General features: G+C 40.7%; 1 protein-coding gene across 37 annotated transcripts in view; it reads left to right on the top strand.

Annotated features, from left to right (window-relative positions):
* The window catches only part of Atxn1 (ataxin 1), a 398693-nt gene that overhangs the window by 28028 nt on the left and 349304 nt on the right, over positions 1-21361 (top strand). The window contains exon 8 of one of the 37 annotated variants that reach the window (XM_087181192.1): positions 17018-17107. The exons of the other annotated variants lie outside the window; for them this stretch is intronic. The gene's annotated coding sequence lies outside the window, so the exon portion shown is untranslated. The remainder of the gene's footprint in view (positions 1-17017; positions 17108-21361) is intronic. 37 annotated transcript variants of the gene reach the window in all.

The following is a 21361-nucleotide window of genomic DNA, read 5'->3' as shown; positions in this document are numbered from 1 at the left end:
GTTTACTTGACATTTGCTCTATCGAACACTAATACTGAAACAGATTCTTCGACCACAGAGAATGCTGGTGTAGGTGGGGTGGGGGTGGACGGGAGAAAGAGGCAGAGAAAAAACAGCCAACACGAACAGATAAAAAGTAAATGGCAAATTAGTTTTTGTTTTTTTTCACTATATGGAGATACCAGGAAAATAAAAGCCCACTTGTTTGATCCAGTGGTTTTGGAGTGTGGTAGAAAAAAGCAAAGGACATAGAACTCTCTAGGATTAGGTTTCTCCCTTGAAAGGTTGTCTTCACCTGGCTTTCAAAAGCCCTGTAGCCCCTGGGTGACCTGGTTTGTTTTTTAAATCTTGAAAGCAAGAGGAATGACCTCCCTTAAAAAAAAAAAAAAGAAGAAGGAGAAGGAGAAGGAGAGGAAATTCCTCTTGTTATCTGTTTAATCTGCACATGCTTGTGCACTTTTTTTTTAAATGACAGCTCTGGCGCCCTCATTTCTCAGTGTGGCTCAGTATTTCTTGAGTTTTTCCCCCAAATGCTTCTTGCTCTTTAGTGTTCTCGTCTCACTTCGCTGGCACTGTTCAAGTGGGACTTATCTTACAATGGGGTCTGGGTCAGTTTAGTGTAGCTCAGAAGTGCAGAGCATTTTTTTTTTTTTTTTGCACAAACTGGTTACAAAGCACTGTGACTCGGTTGCATTTAATAAGAAAAAGTAGGGGATAGTTTAGGAACCTGAGCCCTTTTCCATTCATAGGTTTGCCTCAACTCTGCAGTGTCTTTAAGGGAATTTTAAATGCATCTGGTAAAAGCCAATAGGCAAGCACACAGGATGGGCTCAGGAATGTGGAACTGTGCAATGTTAATGAAATCTGTTAGAAGCATCCTCTTTTCTGTCTCCTCAACAGGAGCTGGTTTTAAATACTCAAGGGAATTTTGTAAACGATGATCCAAAGTCAGAACTTCCCCCTGCAGGTTAGCCCAGCGTCTACAACGCTCAGCAGAGGAAACGCTGTATTTATGGCTTTTCCCCGGAGTTGTGATTTGACCTTGAATAAATCGTGTTCAACTTCTCGATGCTTCAGTTAGCCTTTGAAAGATATGTGTGGTTGTGGATGGCCTGTGGGAAGGCAGTAACTGAAGTTCACAACAGAAGGGGGACTTCAAGGAAAATTTTATTTGGAAAGAGCTGTGGGTATGAAAGGAACCCTTATGCAGGGGGCTATTGGTGAACAATCTTGCCATGTGTGGCTCCTAAGTAAGGCAGGGGGTTTTCTTTTAACAATCTTACTATATTTTATAGAATTAAAATTTACATATAGATTGTTTTATATTATGTTATGTTTACTATATATTTTTATTGGTTTATCCTTTAACTCCAGAAAGATTTGTGTTCATACATCTTCTACCTGTAATGGGATTTTTATTTATAATGTTACAGTTTAAATTGTAATCAAGCAGTAACACATTTTGTTTAATATGCAAAGACCTTTAATTTTATTTTGCAGAAGAAAGTCTAAGCCAGTTGTTTAAAAAGTTGCCTTGGAGAAGATCTAAGTGGTTTTTCATTCATTTGGAGAGAGAGGGAGGAAAGTCATCAGTATTTATTGAGCACCTACCCCGTGCCAGATACATTGCTACTATGTGCCACGTGTATATCCTGTGTGATTTATATTCATAGTGTCTTCCTTTTTAAGTGTATCAGGGCTCAGTTAGGAGGGCCAGAATCCATAGGAGAAAATGAAATATACCTATTGTTATGGATAATTAAAAAGAGGACTTTTTAGTTAGTAGCACTCAAAGCTCCATATCATAATGTAGGGCTGTGAGTTCCCCATAAACCAATTGCGGGTAGGTCCTCCAGCTCTGAGACCTCCCAGTGGTTGAGCGGGATTGCAACACAGGGCTAAACCACATCTCCCTGGTTAAGTCATTTCAGTTATTGCCTCATTTAAGTTGCATTGTTTTAAAAAGGATGTAGGCACTCCAAGTTGCAGTGCCTCAAATTTGAGCAAAAGAATACAGACTTTGAATGTATTCCGAGCTTGGCTCTGGAGTCCTGGCTGCAGTAAATACAAAAGCCAACAGCTCCAAGTTTAGATGAGAAAACATTTCAAAGAAAGCCAGAGAAGGCTTATATATTTAACACAATATCCATGACTCACTTTCTCTTTGCTCTGTCTGTCCAGCCGTTATTCATTCACTGCTAACCCCACAGGAAGGCTCCTTTTGAAGTTCCCTTTGGCTGCTTTGCAAGCCATATAAATATACACCTTAGGAGAATAAGGGTGAGGGAAAAGAGACAGAGGTCACCATTTTTAATCCTGGTGCTGCCGATAACAAACTATGTGACCAGATACTTAGACAGCAAGGGAGGATGTTTTTAAAATTCGTTCTCAGCTGCCAGGAGGCAGTTATCATTCTGTAAAAGGGCTTGTTTTGGGGTTTCTCAGAAGTCTGTAGAGTTTGGGTTGTGGAGGTTCCTGCAGGACTTTCTTGGTGGATCAGCCTTAACAGGTGCGTAGAAGTAGCTCTGGGGGTGCAACAACACCTTCACAACCCTTAGCAGTTATGCATGTTGAAATGTCACACTGTACTCCACCAATATGTGCAATTACTGTGAGTCAGTTAAAAATAAAACTATATTTTACAAAAGGACCCTTAGAGGTTAGGGCTAGACTGTCAGAAGAACTGAAAGGAATAAAGTTTGTGTAATGGGGAAGCAGATACCAAGCTATTCAGAAGCTACCACCCACACTTAGAAGGTTGTGTCTGGGTGATGGGGTGTAGCTGAGTGTTCTGGAAGTGTGGGTCACACTTGTGGTTTGAATGCCAGCCCCCGCACTGACCTTCTTGGCCAGCTCTTTGTGCCACAGTCTCTTCCTCTGCAGACTGAGAAGATCATCAACACTCAGGCAAAATGAGTCAGTGTATGTACCAGTCCTAGAAGAGCACTGGGCAGCTAGAAAGTGCTATCGACGCTACTACTGTCATCACGTCTCTCTTCTTGGGTGTTTTCTAATTTGTGTTGCATTTAGGGTGGGTTACCAGGGTGATGGTGGGGGTTGGGATGGTGAGAGGGAGATCTAGGGCTGTAGAGAGTGTGGCAGAGCCTGGTTCCAAGTGCTGTTTATTTCTGATCACCCGGCTCTGCTCACACAGCGCCAGATCCCTCCCTTCACCTGTCCATATCCTACCTCACTGTCCATAGGCAGCATGAGCCTCTTTGTCTCTAGGGTACAAAGGTTTCCCCAGCTCCTGCAGCCCAGGTGAACCTCCCTCCCCACTGCCCTCAGCTCCCAGGTATCTGTCTGCATAGCTCCTTTGACCATATCATGCAGTGATCCATCTTGTCGCTGAGATGTCTTGATTCCCGGGTCCTCTCCTTGTGACTGGAGACCTTCACCTCCTCTCAACATCCAGGGTGGTGTGGCAGGGAAGGGACCTGCCACCTTCTCCAGCTCTCTCTCTGTCCTGAGCCCAGCATGCTCGAGATTTTTGATGTCTGGAAGCTCAGAACCTTCTCATGCAAGATGAGGGTCTAGACAAAATGATCTCTGCATCTGTTCTTGTAGATTTCTGGTGTTGGAGTACTAGGTGGTGGCGAAATCCATGTCAGATGGATGAATGAATGAAGTACAATCCCAAGGTGCTCAGTTAAATTACACTTGTGCTCACTAGCTTATCTGCTTGGTGAAGGGAGGAAATGGTCTCAGTGACGAATTTTTCACTTTTAGTGCACAGAAATCTTGTTTGTTTTGACACTTTTGGAGTGTGAATTCTTGTCCACATTGAGTTCATATTTATATTAGTAAGTTGTCTATAAAGAAATTATTTTTGTGCTAAAGATAATATAAATAATGACACAGCTAGTAAATGTGTTTTTAAGCACATTAGAAGTCTTTGCATGCAGTTTATTGTGTATATTATAGTACAAAATTATGTAAAATACAATTATATAAGCTCTTTTTGTTCATGAAATAATTTGATCATTTAAAAATTCTTCTATGAGTACTTAAGAGATTTAAAACTATCTCCTCTTAAAACTTTGTAACTTGTAGCTGTCTTCCTATTTGTATCAGGTGCCTTCTCTGAACCCTATTTACTCAGTATATACTATTATTTCTTGTATGTTCAAATAATTGGAAGAGATGCCGGTTGAAGTCTTCAACATCAAATCCCAATTTGGAATTATTTGTGTTTTATTTATTCTTTTTTTTTTCTAATAACAGTATCTGACCCCTAAATAATGCTCTTTTATCATATATATATATATATATATATATATATATATATATATATATATATATATATATTTTTTTTTTTTTTTTGGTACCAGGGATCGAACTCAGGTCCTTGTGCTTGCGCAACAGGCGGCAAAACCACTGAGCTAAATCCCCAGCCCTCTTTTATCATATTTAATGCATTTCTTTGCATTATATTTGCTGACATTTGCAAGTTTTAAACAATGAGGAAAGATTTTGAACATAATGATCTTAATTTACTTGCTTAACTTACTAGGGAGATCACTTACAACCTTCTTTGTACATACTGTAACCTCAGAGCAGTGACCTCAGAATCAAGAAGGGTTTGAGGTGCTAAGTTACTGGTTTTTAAAACTGTTATCTCTTTTTGGAAAATGATAGTTTTTATAAGATTTGTCATACTAGTTTAGACTAAGTAGTGAGTGCGTTTGGTGTCTAATTAGGCTCCAGATGGCTTAAACTCTTTGAAGAGCCACCTGAAGCAGGACCCTGTTAAGAAATTATTCCATGTCCCACATAATCATGTTCAAGAGGCCTTAGTAATTTGTGTTTAAAAATGATCACTGGGGGCCGGGGATTTAGCTCAGTGGTTTCGATGCCTGCTGCGCAAGCACAAGGACCCAAGTTCGATCCCCAGTACCAAAAAGATAATTGGCATGGTCCCCAAAGAGTTCTACCTTAGTGTTTTAATTCAGCATTGTTACTAAGGTACATATTCGAATCTCAATATTATTGGTCAGAACCGGGGCCTCGTAGCTTTTTAACATTCACAGAGTATAGGAAGCACCTCCTACGGTGCCATGTTAATATGGCGACCGAGTTCAGGATTGTGACCAGGAGGAAGAGGAATGTGGGTAATACTGGGGAGGGAAACTGGCAAACTTGTGGGCCACAGAAATATCAGTCCCTCTGTTTAGCAAATATTTACCAACCACCTCTTCATACGATTTGCTGTTTGTGTGTTTGGATCTGAAAGTCTTAGAAGATCTATATTCAGTCTTTTCTCTTAGATGTACTTGGGCTTGCTTAAATGCTCCCTTTCCCCTCTTTTTTCTTTTAAAATGATGCAGGAAAATGTTGGAGTAAATGCTGTCAACTTGGGTAGAGCTGGTTTTCCCCCTTATCTGGGCATAAATCAGTATTACAGGAGAGAATGAGGAAGTAGTAGGTTCTGGCTAAATATGCACCAGTGCCAGGGATTGTTGACCTCACTGATTCCAGGAAGGGAAAAAAGAGTTTAAAATAAGTTATTTCAACCAAGATGATTTTCTAAATTTGGTTTCTGATGTGATAACTGGGTGGAGCTACATTTGTTTCACCTCAACCAGTTTACCCTAACTTGACTGGGGGAGAGTTTCTGAAACCTCCATCTCTTTAGCAGTGAGTCATCTCCATGCTGCTGAGACATTTTCTAGCCTTTATTGCTGTGTGTAGTTCAAGCTTTTCTCTGGATGTTTTGACTCCTTAAGAAACTCGCAATAACAAATTAACAATCACACTCCTCTGGAATGAAAACATGCAGTAGTGGAGTAATAAATAGCAGTTTTGGAAGCCTGAATAAACACAAAACTCAGCTCCTGGACTGGAGAAGGCTCTAGAGGACTCCAGTGTCCGACAGATCCAAGCAAGAACACCGTTTATATCAAAGAGACATGAGTGTATTTTTTCATTGTATTTTCTGACAGATTGTATTGTAAAACCATATAGCCACTTTCATTCTCTAAAATTTAAGTTATTTTTAGTCATCCTACCTGCCTGATCTCCAATGAATTTCTTTTTCTAGTACTGGGGATTGAACCCAGGGCCTTCACATTGAGCTATATCTTCTGCCCCCTTTAGTTTTTATTTTTGAGACAGGATCTTGCTAAGTTACTCAGGCTGGGTTTGAACTTTTGATTCTCCTGCCTCAGCCTCCCAGAGTGCTGGGATCACAGGCATGCACTACTCTGCCTAGTTCTAAGTGGACCATAATGCAGTTAATAGGGTAGACATTAAAATAAGGTGCAGCATTTCTTTGGGGAACTCGTGTTGGTCTGGGCTGCTTCACTTTCTCTGATGAAACCAGGAATAGTAACAAGGCAATGCTGCCTGCCCACTGTGATTCCCACACAGCCCCGTGCTGAGTGGCTGTCCCCACAGTCCATGAACAGCCCAGGGCTGAGTTGTTGTCCCATGGGAATTTGTAGATCACAACAAGGTCCTACACAAACAACTCTGGTGGCTACTTCTTCCCCAACCGTGGGGTTGCAAGCTCCGGGTGTGTATCTAGATGCTGTAGTGGAGAGTCCATCCCCAGGGGTGGGTGAACTCTGAGTTGCAGTGGAGGCCAACATCATGAAAGATCTGATAGCTCCTTCCTTGCTATACACAGTTCGAAGAAAAGTTGGACATCCATGGAATCTGAAGAACTTGTGCTTTGAAATTCCAGCTAATGTCTAAAGAACTCTCCAAGATTTCACGAATTTTCTTTCAATTTATAAATACTGAGGTATTGGGGCTTAGTGACTTTTCTTTTCCTCTCCTTGCCCATTCCAGTTCCTCATGAAATTTTCCCAGATTTAGACAAGCTGCACCGTGAAGGGGACCACCATTCACTCTGTGCCTAAGGCAGTGGAGTGAGTCCTTTCCTACCTGGCTGGAAAAGCTGATGGGGCAGAATTTCAGTCTGAGGCTTGTGAGTCAGACCGAGGGCAAGATTGAAATGTTATTAACATGAGAAAAATCTTTTGAACATGAAGTCATCATGCTTGAGGTTACTTTGAACTTTCCTCATAGTCTCTTTTCTGATTTGTACTAGAATCAACATGCTTCAGCTTTATGCTAAGAAGCATGGTGGAGTAGAAGTGGACATGAATTTGCAATTGTGTGATAGCCAGAGACTTTCAGATTGTAGAAATGCTGTGCTGTGATAAAGATTTACTTGGCTTGTGGGCTATTTTTTAATGGCTTTTGGGTTCAGGAATTTTGAAAAAGTCAGATTCTTTGTAATTTAAATTTCCTTCTAAGCGAGGAAGTACACTATGTTATTAGTTTTAAATATATATATACTTAGAAGTTAAAATTGTGTAATTATCTTAATGCTCCAGAGCTTCTTTTGTGACTAAACATTGGAACTTATTCTGTTGAATGCAGGGAATTTGTCCAGAAAAGCTTAAGGAAATTTAGCCTACACAGGGAAATTTGCTAGATGTATAAATAAAGGTTTAACTAAAAAGGTGATGCACACACAAATTTACTTTATCTGTGAAAGATCATGTTTGAGCTTTGACTCTTTGTCCTCTTTTTAGGACTAAGTAATAATTGTAGGTTTTTGTAGTTGATTTATAGTAGTGGGTTGTGTGCAGGATGACTGTAAGTAATGGATCTCATTTCAATTGCACAAGGACAGGTTGTTTTTAATTCACAAAAATTATTATTATCATTATTAATTATTATTATTATTAATTATTATTATTATTATTTTTTGGTACTGGGGATTGAACTCAGGTCCTTGCGCTTGCGCAGCAGGCAGCGAAACCACTGAGCTAAATCCCTGGTGCCCCAAAATTATTTTTTGTAAGTGTAAATGTCCCTAGAGATGGTATACCTGGAATCTTAAAATAAAAATAAAAATAATAAAGTATGCTGTCCTATCTTAGAAGGAAGACTTGTCCCATTGGAAAATAACTTTAAATAACTCAAGGTTTAGAATTTTTACTTGAAATAATTTGTAAATCATGGCAATGGCTTTTAATCCTTAAGGAGAATTCTTCTTTATTTCTGAGAAGACTGGGTAAATGTTTATAAGAACATAGCCTTGAGTATTTTAAGTGTAGCAAACCAACAATAAAGACAGTTTTATGCATGATAACATACATTCAGAGTTGCTAGGTACAAATACCTTGTTCCTTTTTTGGAAGAGAATTCCTGTGTTTGTGTGTGTGTGCATGTGCGCATGTATGCATGCGCATGCATGTGGATGTGTGCGTGTGCGAGCATGTATGTGTGTGTGTGTTTGTGTGTGTGTGTGTTTTAAACTCTTAAACATAACAGATCTTTGGGGCCAGAATGGTAAACTTGTATTGTTACTTACACCGCATACCCAGATTAAAGAAAGCAACAGTGTATTTCGGCCTTAACAAGTTAGATGCGTTAACTTACTAAAGAACCTGAGTAATACAACCTTAATTTTTATCATAGGAAATATGAATCCTGTTTGATAGAGTGGATATGGAGTCAGGTTTGATAACTGTTTTGACTCAGAGACTTTATAATTTGACATGCTTTCCTTGTATGCCTGTAGATTTTTCCAGTTATTTTGGACTTCTTTCATTATTTACTATGAGCTCAGCACTCATGTACACATAGCCAACAAAAGCAATAGTTAGATGGCTTCATGTACAGAATATGTTTTATTGAACAAAAAGGGAAAAATTCCTCTTGTTTGTAATTAGCCCATAATCAGTAAGCCCTTCTATTGGCTTTCATCCATTTAAATATATTTTTTCCTTTGTAACTTCACACACGCCAAGCATATAAATGCATTTTTGAATTTAAAACAGATCGTTTTAGTAAAACTGGAAACTCAACGTTTCATTTACTTGTAAAGTTTCTAATCATTCCCACTTGCTGGTCTTTGAGCCCTTTCTCAGCACCAGGAGGCCAGGGTTCATATATACAGCTCCCTTTCTGGGGTCCTGACTGCTCACTGCTGCAGAGCGTCTGGGGGGGACTCTGTAACGTGCACTTGAAGCTGTGGTCTCAGCCCTAGTCTGTGCTGGGTGGTTTGGAAGGCGATAGAGCTTCCTGGCGCCTCACCTGCAGGCTGGCTCACAGGAGAAATGTGCACAGGGAGCCAGGTGGAGGCTGTGTGGATGCGTCTTTTCGCTGATGCTCGTAGAGGGTGGTTGGCACTTCTTCATTTTGGGTCATTGAACTTTTCCAGAATGTTCTCTTGGGCTCTCCAGACATGGTATCACAGCATGACATTGTATGTATAGATATTTCTCTGGGGAGGAGTTTGTAGCTTTCGTCAGATCCTCAAAGAGTTCTCTGCTCTCGAACAATCTGTAAGAACCACACTCATTTAGAATTGAGAGATTTGGACATCTTCTGAGGAAAATGAGTAAAAGAGATACTCATAAAGGCTGAGTTACAGAAAACAACATTTTTTTTTTCTGTACTGGGGATCAAACTCAAGTTCTTGCGCTTGCACAACAGGCGGCGAAACCACTGAGCTAAATCCCCCAGCCCCAGAAAACAACATTTTTTAATCTATCAAACATAACCATGACATGGCTGCATGTTGAACTATATTAAGTCAACCTTGCAAGCATACCTGGTCCATGCTCAAAATGTTTTATTTTGAAATAATGGAAATAATGTGTGGGAACTTGTAGCATCCAGGTTTGGAGGGATACGTACCCACAGCCTTGTTGATGATAGCACTGAATTTTTATCTGTGTTAGAAATTGCTCAGCATGAGACAAAGGAGGTGCATTTGGGGACACATATGTGATTGAGTGAAGACAAATAGCAATCTTGAGAGCCCAGTCTTTTGCTTAGCATTTGTATCAAAAGGTGTACAGAGCAGGAATGGTTTGGAAGCGAGAAGCTGGTTATCCTGGGGTGTGCTAAGCACAAGTTGCATATTCCTGTACATCTGCACAACATTTGACAGTCTGCAAAACAAGCTTGATAAGGACATTGTGTCTGGGTTCTAGCTGTTACTCTGCGAGCACAATTTCTGGCCTGTACAATAGCCAAAGAATGATTTTGTTGAATTAAGTTACTTCGATTGTTTCTCATGGCAGCCTTCCAGATAGAGCAGATTGTATCATTTTTGCTTACAGGGTATAAGGAGCCACTACCTACCTAAGGTCACATGGCCCATAGGTAAAGGATTTAGGGCTCTCCTTTGCATGCTGTAGCTCAGCCCAACTAATAAAGATGCCATAGTTTGATCAATTAAGTTTTAATGCAGGAGAGTTGGGGAGAGGCTATAAACCTGCAATATCCTCAGAAATACTAGTAACATGGTGGACTTAACAACAGAGAAAGATCTTAAGCCAGTACATCTGTATGGTGCTATCATGTCAGCTTTTCACAATTTGGTGGAAGACTACAAAAATAATTGATTTCTCCCCCCCCCCCCCCCGCCCGCCAATCCCCACTTCGAATTGAACCCATGGTTTTTGCAGTGAGCTACATCCCCAGTGCTTTTTGTTTTTTATTTTGATACCGGCTCTTTGTAAGTCGCTAAGTTGGCCAGGGGATATAATAAGAAACAAGATGATCTAAGTTCCTGTTGTCAGAGTGGACCTTTTCTGAGGGGTGACAAATGACAAAAAATCAAGTAAGATTAGGGGAAAGAGTGATGTTGGGACTGGGAATTTATTTACTTGGTGGAGTCAGAGAAAATCTCTCGTGGGATAGACTTCTTGAGGTGGTGAATCAGGGGAGGGTTGTGTCCTCTTGTCTCTTACAAGAGCCCTGGTCATTGGACTTAGGGTCTACCTGGGTAAATCCAGGATGATCTCGCCTAGAGGTCCTTAATTACCTCTGCAGTGATCCCCTTTTTACTATAAGGTCATATTCACAAATTCTGGGCTATAAACACAATTTTGGGAGAAGCCACCTTTCAACACATTAGAGGAAACACCGAAAGGTTTTAAGTAGGAAGAATGGTAGCATCCACTCTGTTTTAAAAAGATCACTCTGATGCTGTGTTGAGAATGGTTACAGGTGAACCTCAACTGTAGGACTCAAGGAGACCATCTGGGGGCTGTGGGAATAACCCAGCTGAGATGTGGGGGAGGAGAGATGGACAGAGGCGGATTTCAGTCTGTGTTACAGCTGAGGATGGATTAGAAGTAGCAGGTAAGGAAAAGAAAAATCCAGAGTGCTTGCTAGGTGGATAGTAGTGCCCTTCACTGAAAAGGAAAAGACTGGTTTAGGGATAGGCTGGGACAGTGCTGGTGACATCTGGATGAACTTTGAGAAGTGGAGATGTTAGACCTTAATTTAGATACACCGCTCTGTAGCCCAGTGGATGGATAAGCTTGAGTGCTGTTGCACTAGAGAGAGTGATACTTAAAGCCGTGGGGCTGGACATGTGCATCTAAGCAGACAGGGTGATGCAGGGGTCTTCACAGGGGTGAAGACATGATTCAGTCCTCCAGGACTATGGAGGTCACCGTGCTGGTGTCCATTGGTTTCAGTCTCATCCCGAGCCCCTGATGTAAATGTCAGAGCCTAACACAGAGAGGAAGGTGGAATCCAGGCCATCAGGAGAGCCTGTCTCTGTTGTCGTGGGCTATCACAAAGGCTACTGTGTCGTTGACTTTCATTTTGTAATTGTCATTGGTTTCTTTATAATCTTTCATTCTATGCCCGACATGCCTGATTGGCAGATTTGCTGTCTGATTTTTTTAGTTTTAGATTATGTGCTTTTTCTTCAAGCCATCTTCATTTATTAACCTACATTCATTTTTAATTTTAATGCACCAATCAATAATTATTGCACTTGACAGTTTTTGACAGTCTGCTGCTACATTTAGCTGCTTAGCATGAATTCAAAAGGTGATCTATCAATTTGTACAAATGAAGCCAAGTTCTTTCTTCCTGTGTTTTGAGGAGATGTTGAAAAAAATGCGTGTTTACTGTGCCCTGGGGAATTTTTGATGTAGAATGCATAATAGTTCTTTATATAAGAAAATAGAGGACTATAAAGTAGTTAGTAAGAAAATTTCTGTTATGTAGCAATTTACTTATACATCCATTTGAAAGGTCAGATTTCTTTTCATTGGGATTGATATTGTGAAGATCACCTTTTGTCATTAGACAGTATTTACTGAGTCCTGATTTTTTTGTACAACATTGTTCTGGTGTTACGGGAAATAAATATAGAGTCCCCAAGTAATCTAGTGGTCAGAGAAACAAACCCAGTCCCAAGATTATGATGGGTAGAAAAACTGAGAAAATGACAAATTTATCTCGAAAACTGAGAAAATAACACATTTATCTCGCTGTACATCTGCACTTAACAGTAATCCTAGTGGAAATTCCAAATGAAAAATTAGGAGTCAAGGATGGTCCTCGCTGGAGACTAAACAGCAGGGAGAAATGTTCTTTCTCACTAAAATCACAGTGTCAACATTCTTGGCAGTTCAGATGGTCTCTGCTGTAGCTGTTGGTTTACATTTTGATAATTTACCAAAGAGCGTATAATATTTAATTCCGGGCTGGATTGTGCAACTGAACATAGCCTTCCCAGCGAAGGGCGTGGCAGATGTGAGAGTGAGCCTTCTCCTTGGGAACTAGAAGCTCATTCACTCCACTGGCTCTTCTCTGGACGTGAGATGACCCACAGGTTACAAGTTCTGGAAGAGAAGCAGAAAAGCAGATCATGTCATTGCTAACGGGAAAGGAGGGGCTTCATTTTCCTGCTCCCTTGCGGTTAATTTTGTTTTCCTTCTTGGTCTGGGGTACTTTGCCTTGCATTTCCTGGCAGGATTTAGGGAAGAGGCACTGACCTTCTGGTGCACTCTTTTATTCTACCCTAGGCATATTATTAATAGGCACCATTTTTTTCTCTTTTTTCATTTTGTGGCTAAGAATTTTCTGACTTCTATACTGAGCCTTTGCGTTTCAGCTTAATAGAGTGAGAGTTAGCATGTTTTGGGCAACGCTCACCCTAGCCCATGATTTAGTTTAATTTTTTTAAATACCCAAACTGTTTATCGAACTTTGTTGTGGCAACTATGCCAGTCACTAATTGGCGCTATGGTTATTTGGCTGTTGCTCTTAGTTACTTTGCTCTGGCTTTTGGATTACTTAATAAAATCGGGTGCCAGTTTCCCTCTTACATATGCATACAGAGACAAATGGAAACATCATCCTGAAGCATCCAACTCTTGGGCTTCATAATCCTAAGAAGCACTTGGAATCGGGTAAAAATGAGTAGATCCAGAAGAGGGGTGAGTCATGAAGTCAGAGAGGGCTGGCTGGATTCGCACACACCAGCCCCACCGCCCACAGCCCCTGCTTTGGAGACCAGTGATGGCCTCAGGTCTGTGTTCAGGACTTGTCCTGCTGACTCAGAGAGCTGTGCAGTACCTGGGCCTGGGTTTACCCCGTTATGCCAGTGTGTTAATTCACAGCGGAAAATATCGCTAACAAACTCTCAAGCCCCCATGATCAGCACATTGTCTCTCTCTGCCAAGCTACATGGGAATGTAAGTCATAATTGGAAGCCGCTTTATTGATTTGTTTTGAGAAATTGCTGCTGTTTGGCTGCCAGTATCAATAATAGTCACAGTGGACATGTTCCCTGAGAAAGATCCGTATGGAGCCAGGTGGTTGCTTGGTGCACAAGGAATCAGCACAAGGGTGTGGGGTGCACTGACTGTGAGCCAGTCATAGCCCCTCTGACATAGGGGGCTGCTCTGGTCATCTCAGGAGAAGGATGGCTTTTTCCAGGAGGACCTCAGCATTTCAGTCATTGACTACAACTCCCTCCAGTTATCTCTTGAGGGAAGCCTTGCCAGCAAAGCTACCTTCTTCCCCTAACTGTCTTGACACTGCCTACATTGGATTTAATGATTCTATCCTGTAATCCCTGTCTGACCCTCTTTGGAGGATATCTTCTTTTCTTAAATATATAAATATATTTCATCCAGTGCTGGTAGGGTTAGGGGTGGTAGTGGTGCTGGAAATTATCTTTCATCAGTTGACTTTGTATGTCCACATTCTACTCCACTGAATTTCATTCTTACATTCAACCTTTCAGTAGGCAGTCTCTCTTCCATTTCCAAGTTCCTGTGGGAAAGTGGTAATCCTCACTGAACTCTGGATATGCCCCTTGGAGGCTTCGGAGTGGATGTCTGATTATACCTTCATATCAAGCTCTGTGAGCTGCATAGTAACATGGATGTGTCTGTCTTCATCAGCAGTAGACCACCTCCATTGGACAAATCCAAACTACTACCCCTTTTTGCAAATAAAGTTTTATTGGAACACAACCACATTTATTTGATGTCTATAGCTATTTTCATGTGACATTGACAAAATTGATTTGCTTGTTTTGTAGTAGGCCAATAAAGCCTAGGATATTTTCTTTCTGGTCCTTATCAACAAATGCTTGCCAACCCTGGTCTATCTATACCTTTAGAAGTCATGAAGCTGCAGGAGAGAAAAGCAGAAGTTCCCCATCTCCTGCTCCAACTCACTAAACAAATGGAGGAAAAAGAGAAGGAATGCAACTTGCCCAAGTTCACAGAGCTGGTTAGTGGGAAAGCCAGGGCCTAAGCTCAGATCTTCCAACTCCTAGTATATTATTTGTCCCCTGCTTTTGGCAGAGGAACATTGTGAATTCTGTGGTTTACAGATGATCAGTCATTCCCATACTAAAATAAAGCTTCTTTTAGTGACCAGAGCGTTTTCCAAAACTGACTTCCCCAAGTCAGATCACTAGCCAGCTTGGCATTGATGCTCATTTATTAATCTCACAGACAATACCTACTGCATGTTAGGAATGAGGGTAAGCAACAGGGATGTGATGAACAAGCACCAACCTTGCCCTTAGGAAATTTGGATGAGAGGAGCCCTCAGATATGTCCAGATCCTTTTATTTGCAGTATGGTAAGTGTCATCGTAGGGCTGAGTGCAGAAGGCTACCATCATGCCAAGAAGAGTGTGCAAATTCAGCCTTGAGCAGGTGGGATGGGGTCAGGAATGGCTCCTCAGTGTTGAAGATGTTGAGCTGTGTCTCAGAGAAGACAGAGTTCTGCAGGCAGAGAATTGCAGCAGAAGGGCTGAGGCCATCTAGACATGAGTGAGCCTGGTGTCCTGTGACTTGGTCCTTCTTGTCTACCAGGACAAGAAGTAGGCCTGTGGTATGTGGTGAAGGGATGATGGGAGAGATACAGTTGGGGAAGCGGATTGGAGCCAGATTGTGAAGCCCATGATATTTCCTGTTGAGAAAAAGTTTTAGCCAAACTCTGGGGATTCTAACCTGTTCTTTTAAAGGAGGACCCACACATCCATAGGTACACTGAGCATTGTCTGTGGATTTATTAATCAATACCACTAGTGCAGAAATAGGTGCTTTCTTTCAGATATATGTGGCTGGCTGATACTGTGATTCCTCAACCAAAAGCTATGTAAAATGTTACTAAATTATTAGTATCTTTTGATCATTGTATATCTTCCTGATCCACAAATATTAAGGGTAAAATACCTATGGCTCAAAGTCTGCAATATTTTTTATTTACAGTTAAATTGTGGGGAACTGATGCTGTTGACAGCAGTAGCCATGACACTTTTTGAGTTGACACAGGATGTGAGGTGCAGAGTCGAGATGCTCTGAATTCTACTATGTGAATTGGAGCAAGTTATTTAATGTCAGTAGCCTAAGAGTCTTTATCTATAATAGTAAAATAATAATTATTTTAGTCTTAAGATTGTTGTAAAATATGATAATTTATGGAAAGTGTGCAGATGGGTCCGGGGCATGGCACGCGCTTGGTAACGTAAGCCATTTTTCAGTTTGAAGTTTGCATGGTATGTGTGCAAGTTTCTTAGGGCTGGCTCAGTGAGGAAGATGAGTCTCAACAGGGAGCTGCATGCCCTGTTATCATCCAAGTGAGAAATAATGGGGCCTGGGTTAGGGCAGTGAGAGAGGGAATTCCACTTTAGGTAATGATTTGGGCAGTGAAAATCCACATTCTATTCATGCCCAGAGCAATAAACAAGGCAGTGAATAGAGCTGCATGAGACTTAGTTCTGATTAATCTAGGTAAGGATGCAGCCAGGGTACCATTGAAAAATTAATTTAACGAATTAATAACCCCTCACCGAAACATGAGAAAATGAGTTACAACATAAGCGTATGGTTCTTTCATTATCAGAGTATGGCCCTACAATGTAGCTTCCACCCACAGTAGAACTTTCATAGAAATACATGTGTGACAATGTATAATATATCCCACATTAAAAAAATTAGGTAACATAGACATTTTATAGACATTTTATTAAATACATATCTGTGCTTAGGATAAATGTTAAATGTTCAGCTAGGATATTTTTATTTCCTTTGTTATTGCTGTAGTTTTCAAAATGAATATATTATTGTCGTTTTGTGGTAGTAGGACTTGAACCCAGCACATTGACACTGAGCTACATCCCCAGCCTCTTTTTATTGATTTTTTATCTTAAGACAGGGTCTCACTAAGTCACTAAGTTGCCTAAGCTGGGCTCTATCTTACCATCCTCCTGCCTCATCCTCCCAGAGTGCTGAGATTACAGATGTGAGCCACCACACCCATAATTATTATCATTATTATTATTAATACACAGAAACACAGGGCCTTGCTCATATTAGGCAAGTGCTGTATGATTGAGCTACACTCCCCAACTCTCTCTCTCTATATATTTTTAAAAAACACGAACACTATGGCAAATACCCACAGAAAGGAAGGCATTGGAAAAGCTAAGGGAATTTGCCCTCCTTATTTCCGGGGAGCTGTTGTGCAAACGCTGGTGGTGGCGGTGCTCGCTCTGTGTTTCATTTCAGTCAGCTGGTGCCCTTCTAAATCGAGTGATACGGGGGCTGGCTCGGAAAGGTGGGCGGAAGTGAGAAAGGAGAGTAGCAGTCCTATGTGTTGCTGGGGCCAGTCGCGATCTATTACATTTTATTGAATTTTCAAATGTTAAATTAGAATCTGGGCTAAGACTGGAACATATGATTCCTACTATTTATCATCACTTCTCCATCTGCAAGTTCTCACCACGTGGGCGCATGCAGGGGTACACTGCGGAGGTGCGGACCCTCACCTGAGGCTGCAGGACCACCGGTCCAGAAGCCCGGATGGTGAGTCTGCTCTCGGGTCTGTTACTTCCTTTTCCAATTGACTAAGCTATTAACCTCCCTGACTCCAGCTTCTTCATTGTGAGTGAGGGATAATCATATCCGTTCTGACTACCTCCTTTGGATATGCATTTGGAATGGGCTATAAAGTGCTGTGTGTAGGGGTTGTTTTTCTTTTTCTTTCCTTTCCCTTCCTTCCTTCCTTCCTGTCTGTCTTTCTTTCTTTAATTTTGTTTGCAGTACTGGTGACATTAAGCTGGATCCCCAGACCTTTTTATTTTTTTAAAGACAGGGGTCTTGCTGACTTGCCAAGGCTGGACTCGAACTTGTGACCTGCCTCAGCCTCCAGTAGCTAGGATTACGGACATGTGCCATTGTGTCCTGCAGCAGAGTTGTTATTAGGGTGGTGATGGGAAAGTGAAACAGGCTTTCTGGACCTTGGGACTGGGAAGCTGACACTGGTAAGCCTTAACTCCTTGTCCATCTTGTGCATCCGAGATTTGGGGTTTGGAAACTTAGGCGAGAAGAGTGGACCTTTGGGTGTGGATTGTCGACAGTGAGCAAGCATCAGAACCACCTGGAGGGCTTGTTAAATAGAACAGATTCCTGGGCCCCTTGCCCAGTGGCTCTGATTTAACAGGTCTAGGGTGGGGCCAGAGAATATGCATTTCTAGCAGATTCCTCTTATTGATGCTGCTGGCCCAGGGGGCACATTGGAAGGGTGAGGGGCAGGCAGGTAAAAGAACAAAATGTGAGATGAAAAAGCCGCCAGCTGGATTTTATATTCACACACACACATAGACACACACACCATCACACATGAAATACGTAACCGAGCTGGATGCTCTCTGACATCCTGCCCTTCTCTTGAATGTTTTGTTTTCTCTTTCTTCACACTTTGGCCAGTAGAAACAAGATGTGACTCTCAGTTTGAGGGCTTTGCACAGAAGTGACCTGATAATACAGACAAACCCTTATTCCAGGACACCAGCTTATTCTCACACATACGTGCAACAGAGGCCAATGGTGTTCTTTGGCTTCGTTCTTCTTTTTAAAAATTCAGTGAGTAAGCAGATTTTATAGGAATGTCTCCGAAAGCTATTCCTGTAAACCCAGTGTTTGTCAATTAAAATAGAGGAAGTGGGGCTGATGAACGCAATCTTCCTGAAATGTCCTCTTGGAGTCTTCTCTCTAGAAGCAGAGTTTGGACCGGATCCCTCCTACTCTTCTCTCGTCACTCCGTTGTTTGCTAAAGTTTAATTTGCTGGCATGGTATTTATTTTTTTCAGCTGGGGTTAATACTGCTGCATGATTCTTTCACTAGAGGGGATGATTAAGACAGGGAGAGTTGGCATTAATTGCTTCATCAACTGTGTGCGTGAGTCATCTGCTTGTCTTAGTAATTCATCTGGAAGGAGGAGAAGTGTTTTCTTTGGTTCCTGAGGCCAGATTGAGCTTCAGTTAACTGGGATGCTCCCTCGTAGGGACTTGTGCTCAGTAGAATTTCATTCATTTACTGAGGGAATGAATAGATTGTTAATCTCATTATCCTAGCATGTACATATATATACAGAAATGGCAAATTGCAGTTACTTCCTCGTGTGTATTGGTGATCAGATGCCACACGTGGGTGGGATGTCAGCCCTAGGAGGACACTGTATTGAAACGGGTCGATTAAAAACACAAAAACAGAAAGGTCTACTCTTGTTCCTGCCTTCTTTGAGTTCCCCTCTCCTAGCTTCCAGTATGATTAATAGAAGTGTTGAGGGAGGAAGAGGGCAATTTCCAAATCAAATGTCTTTGGTTCTTTGTGAGATCTACGGTGGTGGCTAGGTTATTTGGAGACACAATTTTAGGTATTTTAGGTCCCTGGCTTTCTACTTCTTAATGTTCAGTGCTCTCGTGTCTTCCTGTTGGGCTCAAACCTTCCTCTTCTGACTCAGTCTTCTCTGTTTCTCTTCTCACTCTGCCTGGTCACGGTTCTTCCTCTGCCGTGGCCTTTCCTCACTCACTGTCTCCCTTGCATGGCCTTTTCCACTCAAGCGTGATTACTGTTCCTTTGCACAGAAGAGGTTATCCCCAGGTGGACCCGACATCTTTCTCTTCACTAATATATTCATTTGTCTCCAGGGAGAATGTACAGTATATACCAAGCGATGTACACATTTTAAGTGAGTTTTGATGAATGCAGATGAGTGCACAACCACTACCGTAATCAAGTGTAGGGCATTTCGATTCTCCCAAAGACAGTCCTTGCCTCCCTTTTTGTCAGTTCCTACCTCTCTCTAGTTGGCCACTGCTCTGATTTTTCATCATAGGTGAGCTTTGTCTGCCCCTGAATGTCACACAAATGAGTCATCCACTGTGTGCCTTTGGTATCTGTTTTCTTCAGTTCAGCATATTTTTGAGACTCATTCTTATTGGTGGGTATATCAACAGTTCATTACTTTATTACATCTTTTTTTTTTTTTTTTTTTTTTTGGGTACCGGGGATCGAACTTGGGTCCTTGCTCTTGCTCAACAGGCAGCGAAACCACTGAGCTAAATCCCTGGCCCAACAGTTCATTACTTTAAAAAATGCATATACTACAGCTTATCTGTTCACTTGTTCACGGACACTTGGGGTTGTTGTTTCTGTGTTTTGACTATTGTGAAGAAAGCAGCTATAAACACTCATCTGCAGGTCTTTTGGTGGACATATGTTTTCATTTCTTTTTGGAGTAGAATTGCTAGGATTTAGGGTTAGTGTGTAATTTTACAAGAAGTTGCCAGCTGTCTAAAGTGACTGTAGCATTCAGTGCTCCTTCCATGAGTGTACGAACTTTTCAGCCACTTTGTATCCTCACCAACATTGGGCATCATTCTCTTTCTAAAATTTTAGCCATTCTGCCTGTTGTGGAGTAGTATCATGTGGTTTTGATTGAATTTCCTGATGACTAGTAACAGCAAGCATCTTTTTTATGTGTTTATCGGCCATCTTTGAATCTTCTTTTGTGTACTGTTGTTCAAGTCCTTTGATCATTTTAAAAACTGGATTGGGTTGGAAGACCCATTTTGATGTATTGGATATGTCTTTAGTAAGATGTATGTACTACAACATGTTTTCTCCAGCGTTTGGTGGACTTTTTTATTTTTAGAACTGTTTTTGGATAAGTAAACATTTTTTAATGAAGCCCAGTTTATCTTTTCAGAATAAATGCTTTTTAAAGTTTCTTTATAAAATTTTTGCCCACCTTCTGGTTACTAAGAATTTTCCTATTTTTTTTTAGAAGCATTCTAGTTTAGTACTAACATTTTACTAAGGCCACATGTTAAGTCTAAACTTAGAATTCTAGTTTAGTCTATGATTCATCCTAAATTGATTTTAATATGTAGTGTGAAGTAGAGATCAAGGTCAATTTTTTCATATATTCATTGAAATGTATAAAATATTATAGAAAAGATGTTCTTCCCAGTAAAGTTGCCTTACTGCCTTTTAAAAAATAATTTGACTATATACATATTGTCCTATTTCCACACTGTTCTATTTTATCAGTCTGTATACCTTATCTATATCAATACCATGCTAACTTGATTTAAATAGTTTTATAGTATGATTTGGTATCAGGTAGGGAAAATTCTTTTTCTTTTTCAAGATTGTCTTGTATGTTCTAGCTCCTTTGAAGTTCCATATAAATTTCAGAACTGATTTGTTAATTTTACAAAAACCTGTTCAAAGTTGATATTGTGCTGGATTATGAGAGATCAATTTAAGATAAATTGATATATTAATGATATTGAGACTTCCAATCCACTTTCTCACACTAATGTGTAAATTTCCTTTTATTAATTTTATTATAATTTTTCATTTGCTTTCGTCAGAAATGTGCGTTGAATTTTGTGCACTTCTTTTTTCTGCCTCTATGAGAGGTCATATGGTTTTTCTACTTTATATACTGAATCATATCTATTGATTTTAATATTAAGCACATTAAGATGGCTACTCTCAAAACAATCACAATAACAGCAACAACAAAAACCAGAAAACAGTAAGTGTTGGTGCGTATGTGGAGAAACCGAAAATGCTTAGTGCTATTGGTAGGAATGTAAGTGGTAAAGCCAGTGTGGAAAACATGGTGGCAGTTTCTCAAAAACTTACAAATAATTTTACTGTATGCTGCAGGGTTCCACTTGTGAATGTATACTTCAAAGAATTGAAAGCGAAGTCTTGGAAAAATATTTTTACATCTACACTCAAATAGTATTATTCACAATAGG

Source organism: Heterocephalus glaber, unplaced genomic scaffold, assembly GCF_053883595.1.
Source record: "Heterocephalus glaber isolate CG9 unplaced genomic scaffold, H.glaber_assembly_v1.0 deba00001472, whole genome shotgun sequence".
Lineage (NCBI taxonomy): Eukaryota > Metazoa > Chordata > Mammalia > Rodentia > Bathyergidae > Heterocephalus > Heterocephalus glaber.
The sequence above is the reverse complement of the archived record's forward strand: the minus strand, read 5'-3'. Positions and strand labels throughout refer to the sequence as shown.